The 11,614-nt window shown below is 46.9% G+C and overlaps 1 non-coding gene across 1 annotated transcript; it reads left to right on the top strand.

Annotated features, from left to right (window-relative positions):
- The first annotated feature begins 10,096 nt into the window (after positions 1–10,096).
- On the top strand, positions 10,097–10,179 carry TRNAC-GCA (transfer RNA cysteine (anticodon GCA)). The gene has a single exon. It is a non-coding gene; the product is annotated as a tRNA-Cys (tRNA).
- Positions 10,180–11,614: the final 1,435 nt, after the last annotated feature.

Here is an 11,614-nt window from a genome sequence, read left to right as displayed (position 1 = left end):
CGGTTCTCGGGGTTCTTGTCTCGGGCATGGTTTAAAGCAATCGGTTTTTAGGGGTGTGTGCAAACCTCACGATTTCCCAGGGTCGCTCTGGGCCGCAAACCTCACGATTTCCCAGGGTCGCTCTGGGCCGCAAACCTCATAATATCTCGGGGTCGCTCCGGCAAACCTCATAATATCCCGGGGTCGCTCCGAGTGGCAAACCTCACAATGACCTTTTGAGGGGTTGCTCCAGGGGAAGTGCCGGATGGCACTAGAAAGAGGGATAAGTGCTGGGCTGGCAAAAGATGGAAATCCGGTTTTTCCGCCACGGAACAGAATACCTCCAAAGCTTCTTCCAACATGCATGCCAGCCCTCCCGTAGCTCCGGATTCCCAATTCCCGGGAAAATTGGGCAAATAGAGCCTACGCAATGCGGGTTCTAGCTGCTGTTGGAAACCGAAAGCAGTCGTTTCAGGCGATTGCTAGCCTTTAGGAGAGGCGGAAGCCCTCTCCATGTTCCGGTGCTGGGCCTTCCTCCAGTGGCCCTGCCCCCGGCATGATGGAATGCAATCCCGATTCGACCAGTGATAGAACGATTCATACCTTTCTCATGTGGAAGGCTTTTGCATGTTGTCAAAAACTCCGAAGATTGTTGGCTATTCCCCAGCACCGTAACCCCGACACGTCGCCTTCTTCCACGCTGCATGAGACTCCGAGAGCACCGCTTGTTCCTGCAGAAGACTGGGATAGCCCCGACTTCTTGGAATTCTTGGAGAATCCCATCGCTTTTGACCCGATGTTGTTGAAGAAACCGCAGCATACAGGTGCAACAATAACGGAGGGCAAGACCCGGCGGAAGGGTTCGTGAGAAATACCATGGCCGATCTTTCGTCGGCCGAGAGGCTCGTGATGAGGGTTCTTCAGGAGGAGCTGCCACTTTTGGCTGCTATGATGGAGAAAGGCGAGGCCTGCGCTGCACAAGTACACAATACCTTAAAAAACGTCATCCCTCATTTGAACCATGTTCCATGCTCGTATGAGCGCCTATGCCTAGAAACGATGGAGCCTTCGGGCCACCTTCGCCAGGAAACAGGGGAGCCTTCGTCTTCGGGCCACTGTAGCCCAGAAACAAGGGAGCCTTCGTCTTCGGGCCACCAGGAGATTGAAGAGCGGGCCGCTGGCGCCACCGATCCTCGCACGTGGCCCCGCCTTCGGGCCCTCTGTCTGCGGTCAATCCAGGGAAGGAGTTGGTCGTAAGTAAGCGGACATCAAACGCTGAAAACTACGATCTTCAGCCTGAAGGTGCGGTCGGGCTGGGCTTCGAGGAGGCCCCGCTCTCGAAGCTTTTCCGAATTTGCTCGGAAATTCAATTTGGGAATGGCTCCAATAGGCTTTTACTCCCTAACTTCCATAAATATCGAACACAGGGAGAAAAACACTTCTGCAGAAACGAACCATTCTGCACAAAGATGGCTGTTTTCCACGAACCACAAAGATATAGGTACTCCACATTCAATCTCCGGTGCCATGGCTGGAGTAATGGGCACATGCCTCTTAGTACTAATCTGTATGGAATTAGCATAACCCGGCCATTAAATTCCTAGTGGAAATCATTAACCTCATAATGTGTTAATAATCGCTCACGCTTCTTCAACGACACTCCCTCCGGTTACGCTGGCGATGATAGGTGGATTCGGTAATTGGTTCGTTCCGATTCCTACAGGTGCACCTGACACGGCATTTCCATGATTAAATAATATTCCATTTCGGTTGTTGCCACTTCCGCTGTTGCTCTTATTAAGCCCAGCCTTAGTAGAGGTGGGTAGCGGCACTGGGTGGACGGTCGAAAAGGCCGTGCCCTATGGAGACATAGGGAACAATAATTCCGCTCGATGCAGGAACATCCTCACTACGGAGAGAAGTGCCAAGTCAGGCCGCAGGCCTTTGAAATCCAGACCACTACATGCAAAAACCTTTCCCACAAGGGGACAACCTGCCTGGGGGGATTCGCCCTCCCATCAGAGACTCAATGCGGAATATCCATCATTCTGCGGATGGCTCGTAGGTATGACAGACGGAGATAGCTGCTTCGGCATCGTGCTCCAAAAGCGCGAGTACAACCTGAATTTCCCTATTGTCCAAGGCAAGTACAATCCACGGATCTTGTATTACATCAGGAAGATGCTCGGTGTAAGGTCCGTTAATGCGCATAAGACCATGGGAGTGTATCGGATCGAAAGATGCTAGCAGAGAAAATTTTCCCTATATTTGATCAATACCCATGCCTAACCAGTAAGCATTTCTACTACGAAAGAGTTCGTCAAGCCCATCAGATATTGGAGGATCCAAAGCTCCCAACGGAGCACAAGTACTACATCCGTGGGAATTCGAGGAGTGCTACTCTTCCAGAGACTTATGTCAATCCTGTTTGGACAACAAGTATGGCTGTTGACTTCGATTGGCCTACTGGCTTTATAGAGGCAGAGAGATCTTATATGAGAGGGACGGAAAACAACAACGGATCTCTATCGCGGTTGGCTTGACTCAAAAAGAATTGGATGGGCCTTTATTAGAGGCTATAGGACGGAGGCTACATATTCCTACTCAGCTCATTGAAAGGCCGCGCCTCTATCGATTAAGGACTGTCCACAGTAGGGCAGTGCTTGGCATAAGTTGGCTCTTCGCCGATTCAAAGGTATGAAATCACTGGAGCTGAAGCTCCGGTCGAGGGCCATCTACTATAGGAATAATCGGGAAAAGCTTGAGCAGACCCGAAGGATTCTCCAAAGGAAAGGCTTCATGACAAGATGATAGATAAAGGTACAGTCCGATCCATACAGAGATACATGGCGTATAACGTTAAGCAAGCACAACGCTGCTGAGGTTATTTAACATATATGCCATCCCTCTCTAAGTGGTATAACCAGTCATTCTGGAGGAGCTGTTGATTCAGCCATTTCTAGTCCTCATTCATCAGGTGTTTCCCTTATTTCAGGTTCTATTAATTCTATAACCACTACCTCCAACACGCGCGGACCCGGAATGACCATGCATAGATTACCCCCATTCGTTCGGTTTGTTTCAGTTACAGCATGAAAGATTTTCTTTTTTTTGCAGATTTGGCGTTTTTCAAACATTTCCGCCGGGGGTACTTGTTGGTTCCCTAACGGGAACCCTAGCAACTCAGCGCTTTATCTCCGGAGAAGCGCTTTTTGTGGGAGAAAAACGCCACTCTCTACCTACACAATCCCCAGCCGCTTCGCATCTGGGTACAATTGAATCCGCTACCTGCACAATCGAATCCGCCTAGCAATCAAATTCGCTACCGGGAATTTTATACTTCCTGAACTAGAATTTGCGTTATATTTGTCAGTGACAGCATCCTGCCCTTCAATCCCATACAAGCCAATTTCTAATAAACTTCCCGGGGGCTTCCCCCCTCGTGAGAGGTGGGAAGCTTGCTGGGGGATGAGCCCCCCAGTTAGAGGCACCTGAGCTCATATGCACTAGTGTTTTCGCCCAACGTCGCACCGCTGCCCCGGGGTAGTATTCTCTAGATAACGACAATCAGGCCCGGAGGTTACCGGTTCCCTGATACCTACTCAAGGCGCCCACCCCTCTCCCTCTCACCCACGGGGAGTGGAGAGATTAGGCGAGTGGAGATTAACCCAAGATTCTCTTACAAAACTATTTCTAAATGAACATGAAATATGCTTGTATATTTAGTCTAGTTGAGCGTCTTAGGCGCGTCTCCTGGCGGTGGATTTTGGAAAATCCACGGCGGTTGTCCTCATGGTTGAATTTCCCTTTGGCAACCGTCCTTGGTCGGCATACAAAGGAATTAGGTATTACGGCGTTTGTTATTGCTCGGAAAATTGTGAAGATGTATCGTGAATCCCCTGTGTCCTGCTGTCTTTATTTGAAGCAGTGCCATCTCGCCTTGATTAAGGCTTTGGGCTCAACATTACGGTTCACGTATACACCTTCCTCCAGGTTAACCCAATGGGACTTTCCAATCCGTTTTTGTCCCCTGAGACAAGAGCTGGGGAAGCTCCTCCACAACTGGCGCTCGGTGGGAAGCTATCCCCCATCAATTTGAATTCACGCGATGAAAATAAAAAGAAAAAATTTGTCGGATATCGAGGTACTATTCATGTAGTACCCGAACAAGGTGCATCCTTCTTAATCCTATCACCATCCAATCTTTTTCGTAACCCCCTGCCCCCCGACCCAGACGGAGGGGTATATGGAAGGGGGGGTGCATATTCCGATAATTCTGGATCGGGGGGTATGACTGTCTTTCGTAACAACATAGATTCAAAAGATCCCCACTCGGATTCTGATGCTGGATCTATTTGGAGAGGTACCGCAGGACCAAAAGGAGTATTGACAGATTTTGGAGAATTTTATCCTACTACTGGTGGAAGGGGAAACAAAAAGTTGGGCCTTTTAGGTGATTCACAAAATAGCCCCTACTCTTTGTTGTTTTCCTACTCCGTATCAAGCAACAAAGTCTCTTTTGCCGAGGATCCCTTTGTCGATGAGTCAACAGATGCATCGGGACGTAGGTATTGGTATTCAATAGATGAAAATGAATCGATATTTGAATACTCCCCAGATTTATTGGTGGGAGGATCCTTCCCCAGATTGATCTTCCCCCCATCATATTTCCCCGGAGCAAGAATTCTGCCTATTAATCTCGGACTTCTGGTCAGTGAAAACGCATGCATTTACGGGGGTGATATCTGCCTCCAATCCGGCCAAATCATAGCTATTCACCGAGAATACTCACCAATCAGAACAGCCAAGCCTCTCCTAGCAACTGAGGGGGCGACTATTCATAAGAATTACGGAGATATCATTGGGAAGGGGGATACATTAATAACATTACTACACGATAGATCGAGGTCTGGGGATATTATTCAGGGTTTTCCAAAGGTTGAGCAGTTGTTGGAATCTCGTTCCACCGCTTTTACCTTAGCAAGAATCGAAGATATTTCTGATAGATGGAGGAGAACTATTACAAGATTAGTTGGTAATCCTTGGAGTCATTTCACGAGTGCCGGAATAGGTATGGAAGATTGTCAACTGGTTCCGATTGATCAAATTCAAAAGGTTCATGGATCCCAGGGGGTGTAAATATCCGATAGGCATATAGAAATCATCATTTGACAACTGACATCGAAAGTAGTAACGTTGGAAGATGGAATAACTAATGTTTTCTTACCCGGAGAGCTTATTGAATCATCATAAGCGTAACGAATGAATCGCGTCTTAAAAGAATCGAATTTCTACGAACCTGTTGTATTGGGAATGACAAAAGCATCTCTTAACACTACTAGTTTTATATCAGAGGCGAGTTTTCAAGAAACTACTCGGGTACTGGCTAGAGCCGCTATTCGGGGTCGAATCGATTGGTTGAAGGGACTGAAAGAAAATGTCATCCTTGGTGATCTCGTTCCCATTGGGACCGGCAGTCAGGAGGTTATTCGTCAACTAGATGTAGAGAGAAATACGGAATTTTATTTAGCTATTAGTGATTTTAACATTTTCAGTCGAGAGGCAAGGGATATTCCCCCTCATACTTATTACGGGAGGGAGCCGAGTTCCCACCATAGATTAATGATTCACGAAGGATTGAGACAACCCCTCCCCGGAGTCAATATTGGTGAATGAGATTCAGAATCATTTTGCGACGTAGCATCTCGGGTATGTCTCACTCAATAATCCCGACCAGTGAATCGTAATAATTACGTAACTTCCATAAAAATCAAATCAATCTGCGGCTTTTCGTAGTTTTTTTTTTGGGGGGGGGTAAAATGCAACAGAAAAATTGGAATATCGATCCAGAAGGGATGATGGAGGCGGGGGTCCATTTCGGTCATCAAACCCAAAAGTGGAATCCCAAGATGTCACCTTATATATTTACGGAACGGAAAGGTGTTCACATTCCCGATCTAACTCAGACTGCTCGTCTCCTATCCGAAGCCTGTGATTCGGTATCCAATGCAGCGACGGAGGGAAAAGAATTCTCAATAGTAGGTACAAAATACCAAGTAGCTGATCTAATTGCATCGGCTGCGACGAAATCTCGATGTCACTACGTGAATGAAAAGTGGCTCGGTGGCATGTTAACGAATTGGTCCACTACAGAAACACGTCTCCAGAGATTTCAATATTTGCAGAATGAAGAAGATACGGGGGGGTTCGATCGACTCCCGAAAAAAGAGGCATCGATTCCGAAAAAACAATTACTTCGATTGAAGAAGTATCTAGGTGGAATTCAATATATGTCAAATTTACCCGATATTGCGATAATTACTGATCAACACGAATAATCCACTGCTATTAGAGAACGTATCACTTCAGGTATTCCTACAATCTGTGTCGTCGATACAGATTGCGATCCAGATCTCACAGATATTCCGATTCCAAGTAATGATGATGCGCGGTCCTCCATTCGACGGGTACTGGATAAATCAACACTGGCTATTTCTGAGGGTCGTTCGAACTCAAAGATATTGAACTTAATAGATAGTGAAATCAGTAACTATCCCAACTATTCGTGGTAGAATGAAACAGAGACTTACCCCAGAGACAGCAATATGCTGTGATTCTATTATGGGGACAACCCTGGGATTATGTAGTGATTAGGAATCCACTTGATTGTTCTGTGCAAATCATTCTTCCCCACGTTGATTCCTGATAAGGAGGTAATACGAATTCCGAACAATTGTCCATTCATGGGATTGATAATCTATATCAAGTATCGGGCGTGGAAGTGGGTCAACATCTCTATTGGCAAGTAGGAAATTTCCAAGTTCATGCACAAGTTCTTGTAACTTCCCGGGTAGTAATTGCTATATCATTGGGTTTATCTACCGCAGCTACTCGGGATTTGCAAACCATCCCGACTGGCAGTCAAAATTTCATTGAATATATTCTTGAATCTATTAGGGATCCGACTAGAACTCAGATGGGGGAAGAAGGGTATCGTCCCTGGGTTGCATTCATTGGAACTATGTTTCCATCCATTTCTGTTTCTAACCGGTCAGGTGCTCTGTTTCCTCGGCGAGTTATCCAATCACCTCATGGAGAGTTGGCTGCACCTACGAATGATATCAATACAACTGTTGCATTAGCTTTGCCTACATCAGTGGCATATTTCCACGCGGGTCTAAACAAGAGAGGTCTTAGTTACTTCGGTAAATACATCCAACCCACTCCAGTACTGCTACCTATTAATATTCCAGAAGATTTCACTAAACCTTCACCACCGAGTTTCCGACTCTTCGGAAATATATTAGCTGATGAGTTGGTAGTAGCTGTCCTCGTCTCTCTAGTACCCCTAATTGTTCCCGTACCTATGATGCTTCCAGGATCATTCACAAGTGCCATTCAAGCTTTGATTCTTGCGACTCCAGCTGCAGCTTATATAGGGGAATCCATGGAGGGTCATCATTAACCGAGTTTCGATTCCGACGAATCATCGGATTAGGATCGTGGTATTCGACAGGTACTCGGGCCACCTCTTGGAGTAGCAAAAACTGTTTCTGTGGTATAATAATATGATACCCCCCTCCTATTAGAGGGGGGGGGGAAATCCTACTACTCCCATTTCCATTCAAAGGGATGGGGATGGAAATGACAATAGTGATTCCCACCATTCGACTCGAGCATTCCCTCCAGTCTGCAGGGGGGGACGAATCACAAGATGTTCCACAATTCGTGGGAATCTTTGTCACCTCGGGAACCAATGATACCGATACTTACTAGTATCTCCTATCGTGTTACAACAAGGAGTTGAATCTCATCCGGGCCGTGGCTGGAATTCCTCATCATGAAGTACTATATTTTCATCCAATTGCTGCATTACGGGTAACGAGTGAGATTGGTGGATTCTCGTCGGGGGAATGGCTTTATTTCTCGCCCACCGGTATTGCTATTTCAATGCTTCGAATAGAAACAAGTGAATCGGAAGGAACATTTCAACCCATCAGCGGCTCTGAGTGAATTTTCACAGAATTATTCCAGTAGGCATTGATTTTTGCTAAGTCGGAATTGGTTGAATTAAATAAAAAAGAGGAGATTAATACGAACCCCTTGATTCCTGCTGCTTCTGTTATTGCTGCCGGATTAGCTGTAGGCCTCGCTTCTATTGGTCCCGGTGTTGGTCAAGGCACTGCCGCGGGTCAAGCAGTAGAAGGTATTGCGAGACAACCAGAGGCAGAGGGTAAAATTCGAGGCACTTCATTGTCAAGTTTAGCCTTCACGGAAGCTTTAACAATCTATGGACCAGTTGTAGCCCTAGCACCGTTATCTGCAAATCCTTTCGTTCGATCCACCCACAGTGAGGGGTACTTGGGGAGCCCTGTACCCCCTCCCCAATCGGACCCTTTCCAAATCGATTATCTGATTGGGAGATTATCTTATTCAGGGGGGGCCCCACCAAGCAGAAAACGCTTCGCTTCACCGAATCCAAACCACTTTTTTTTGCCTAAGAAGAAGGCAAAGCCAACCACCAAGGGGGGGAACCGGCTTTGCGGTTGGTGGCCCCGTAAGGACGAAAACAACGTTCGACTTGCATGTGTTAAGCATATCGCTAGCGTTCATTCTGAGCCAGGATCAAGGGTTTTGGGGGATTTTGCCATCTAAGCAATAACTTACGACGAGCCCCGGGGGGGCCGAAGGGGATAGCGTAGATCATACGCTACCCCGACGACCCCGCTACTAATGTAGGCGATTCATGCTTTCACTGCTGGCAAAAGCCAAACGGCCCCGGTCCGCCCACCATGCTGCTAGCGGACACTTCGCCGCAGCTGAAAATTCTCTCACTAGCAGGAACACACATAAAAATTCCGCTGCGAATCTTGGTTGTGCTCGCAGCAGGCTTCTGGTGCTTAAAAAAAGTTTCAAAAAGGCCCATCTCTAACGAATAATCGGTCAATAAATGCCACATACCAGCATTAAGCCCAAAATTGGAGAATGGCTAGCGCCACCAAATGACCATTCAATTGTACGGAAGGTGCAAAACCGAGGCAGGCAAGACGGGTTCGAACCGCAAACGTTCGGCTTTCAGCCGATCGATTTACCAATTTTAATCTATCTCGCTTTTTTTCATGGGAAAAAGGGTCGGGCCCCATCAAAACCCTCCCTCATCATTGTCGGCATAAATTCATTCCCCTCTCGGGAATTAAATTAAAGGGTGTTTGTGATTCGTTTTTTCGAATGTTTAGTGACAAACAGCACGAGTGTGCATGAGGGTCCGGGCTGTCAACCACGTCTCCCGATAATTCTCAGTACATATGGCAGAAAACGCCTTTCACATATCGGGGTCGGAATGGGATCGGGTGTTCCGCGTCTTACTAGGATGCCCGGACGGAACGAACACGCTTGATTAATGAACAAAAGAGTGCTAACGACAAAAGCACCGAACAGAGAAAGTGCAAATACAGCTGGTACTTAGCCTTTGATTGTTCGATCGCTACCAACCCCACAAGGAGGTCATCAATTCGCAGGTGGTTATTAAGTAAAAGGTGTAATATGAATGGCTACGCTTTTTCGAATATTCATGGATTATTATACGATAATCTTCGTTTGCTTTTTTACTGCGAGATTGGTAACGAAAATTCGTTACCGCTATTCAGACTTGACTCCCGATCTCTTCAATGCCGCCCAGCCGACGGCCGAAATAACTGACATACAGATATGGAAGTATACATATGTCTATGTCACCCCCAGTGGCTGCTTGTTCAGAACGCGCGTTTATCAGTGTTCGCGGCGGTCCGGTTGTAGTATATAAGGAATGGAGACTAAAAAGTTAATTAATTAAAAGGTACCCATCTTTCCCATTCTTTCTTCGCGAAGTGGTTAGTAATGTACAGCATTCTCAGCTCAGTTGGATAGAGCAACAACCTTCTAAGTTGAAGGTCACAGGTTCGAGTCCTGTAGGATGCAGAAAGTGCACATTGGATCATATACCGTTGGGGAATGCCTCTACTTGTTTGATTCCTCGAACTTCTACTTGTTTGATTAGTCCATTGGAACGGGTTAGGACGTGTGGATTGACCGATTTATCAATGTCTCGCGATCTCGGCTCAGAAGGTCGAAGCTTACTGGGAGAGTGGCCGAGTGGTTAAAAGCGACAGACTGCAAATCTGTTGAAGGTTTTCTACGTAGGTTCGAATCCTGCCTCTCCCAATGCCGAAGCAAATTAGGAAAGAGAAGCGAAGCAACCGAAGAATGAGAGGGGAGCGGGGAGGGAAGCTCGAACATCCAATATCTAACCAGCCAGCCCCGGCCAGCCCTTATTTGATTGACCAAGTGAAAGAAATTGCGGAGGAGGATCCTATGATTCCTATTACTGAGTGAAGCGAGGAAGTTTGATCGCTGTCATCCCGCGAACGCGAATGTCTGGTCTCTAATGTTGTAACTACTTGATATCCCTCATGCCTCAGTTCGACCACACCTAGCGGACGAACTCTCTTCGTTCGATTCCCCGATGGTGCCGGTGGTTGTCGGAGTGCCCCAAAGTCGAGTTGTCTTTCTTGCGTTGTAAATTGCCCGCATTTGGTTTCTGTTCTGGTTTGAATGACCTTTAGAATAGAATAGAATAGAATAGAATAGAATAGAATAGAATAGAATAGAATAGAAAAAAGTGTTGGCCTGTGCGCGTGTATAGCTCTAGGGCGGAGTGTGCCTCGGATCTCGGATTTCATAAACCAGCCTACTCATTACGACGGGAATTCCTATTTGTTGTCGAAAGCAAGCTATGCGATCGGGGCAGCCACGCAACGGGAAGATCCGATCCTTGGCCCAAGGTTGGCTAGAAGCAAAGATCCTTGGCCTGCGCTGCGAGCGAGCGATGTGCACCGGCCAGAAAGGATACCCCCGAGAGCAAGGCTTCGGCTTCTCCAAGGAACCTTCTGGAATTCAATCCCAGCAGCAATGTATATCTCGACCACGTAGTTGCCTCTCGGGCGACGAAATGCTCTATGCCTACCATTCGATCTCTGGATAAAGCCTTCGATCAGCACATTCCCTACGAATCGGTCTTTCTGAACAGCTCAGCCAGGATCCAACTTCCGACATACAGCTTTTCCATGATCCTCCTTTTCTAGCTTCGAGCCGGAAGCATACAGCTTCCAACCTATGGGGTCGAACAGCTAGGAACTTTCTTTCTTTTTACCCAATTTTCCATTAAATACTGCTAACCCCTGGCTAACAGGGTGAAAAAGATAGCTTATATCCTACCCGGCTTCTGTCCCACTCTCTCGATCGTCAGATCCACACCCTCCTAGATGTTCCCTATCGGTTCATCTAACGATCCACCTCGTAGCCCTCAGCTATTCTATCCTCATGGCTAGGATCTTAATCTCTAAACCACCCCCCGGTAAATTGGGAAATCAAGATTTCCCTTGCTCAGATGACGTTAGGAAAGGCTGGATGACGGTTATAGCCGTAGACGCCTATTCGCTCTAGCAAAACCATGGCTCACTAACATGGAGGTATCCGACTAAAACGGAAAACCTGCACTTAAACGATCAATATGGACCTCATCCACAAACAGCACAAACAAGGACTTCCTGAATCACCAATAATTTGAACAGTTAGGCCTTCCCATCAATTCAGCCTA

The sequence above is a fragment of the Dipteris shenzhenensis genome, unplaced genomic scaffold (assembly GCF_047967505.1).
Source record: "Dipteris shenzhenensis isolate YYH24624 ecotype China unplaced genomic scaffold, Dip_SZ_1.0 scaf0071, whole genome shotgun sequence".
Lineage (NCBI taxonomy): Eukaryota > Viridiplantae > Streptophyta > Polypodiopsida > Gleicheniales > Dipteridaceae > Dipteris > Dipteris shenzhenensis.
Note: the sequence above shows the minus strand (reverse complement) of the source record. Positions and strands in the feature narration are given on the sequence as shown.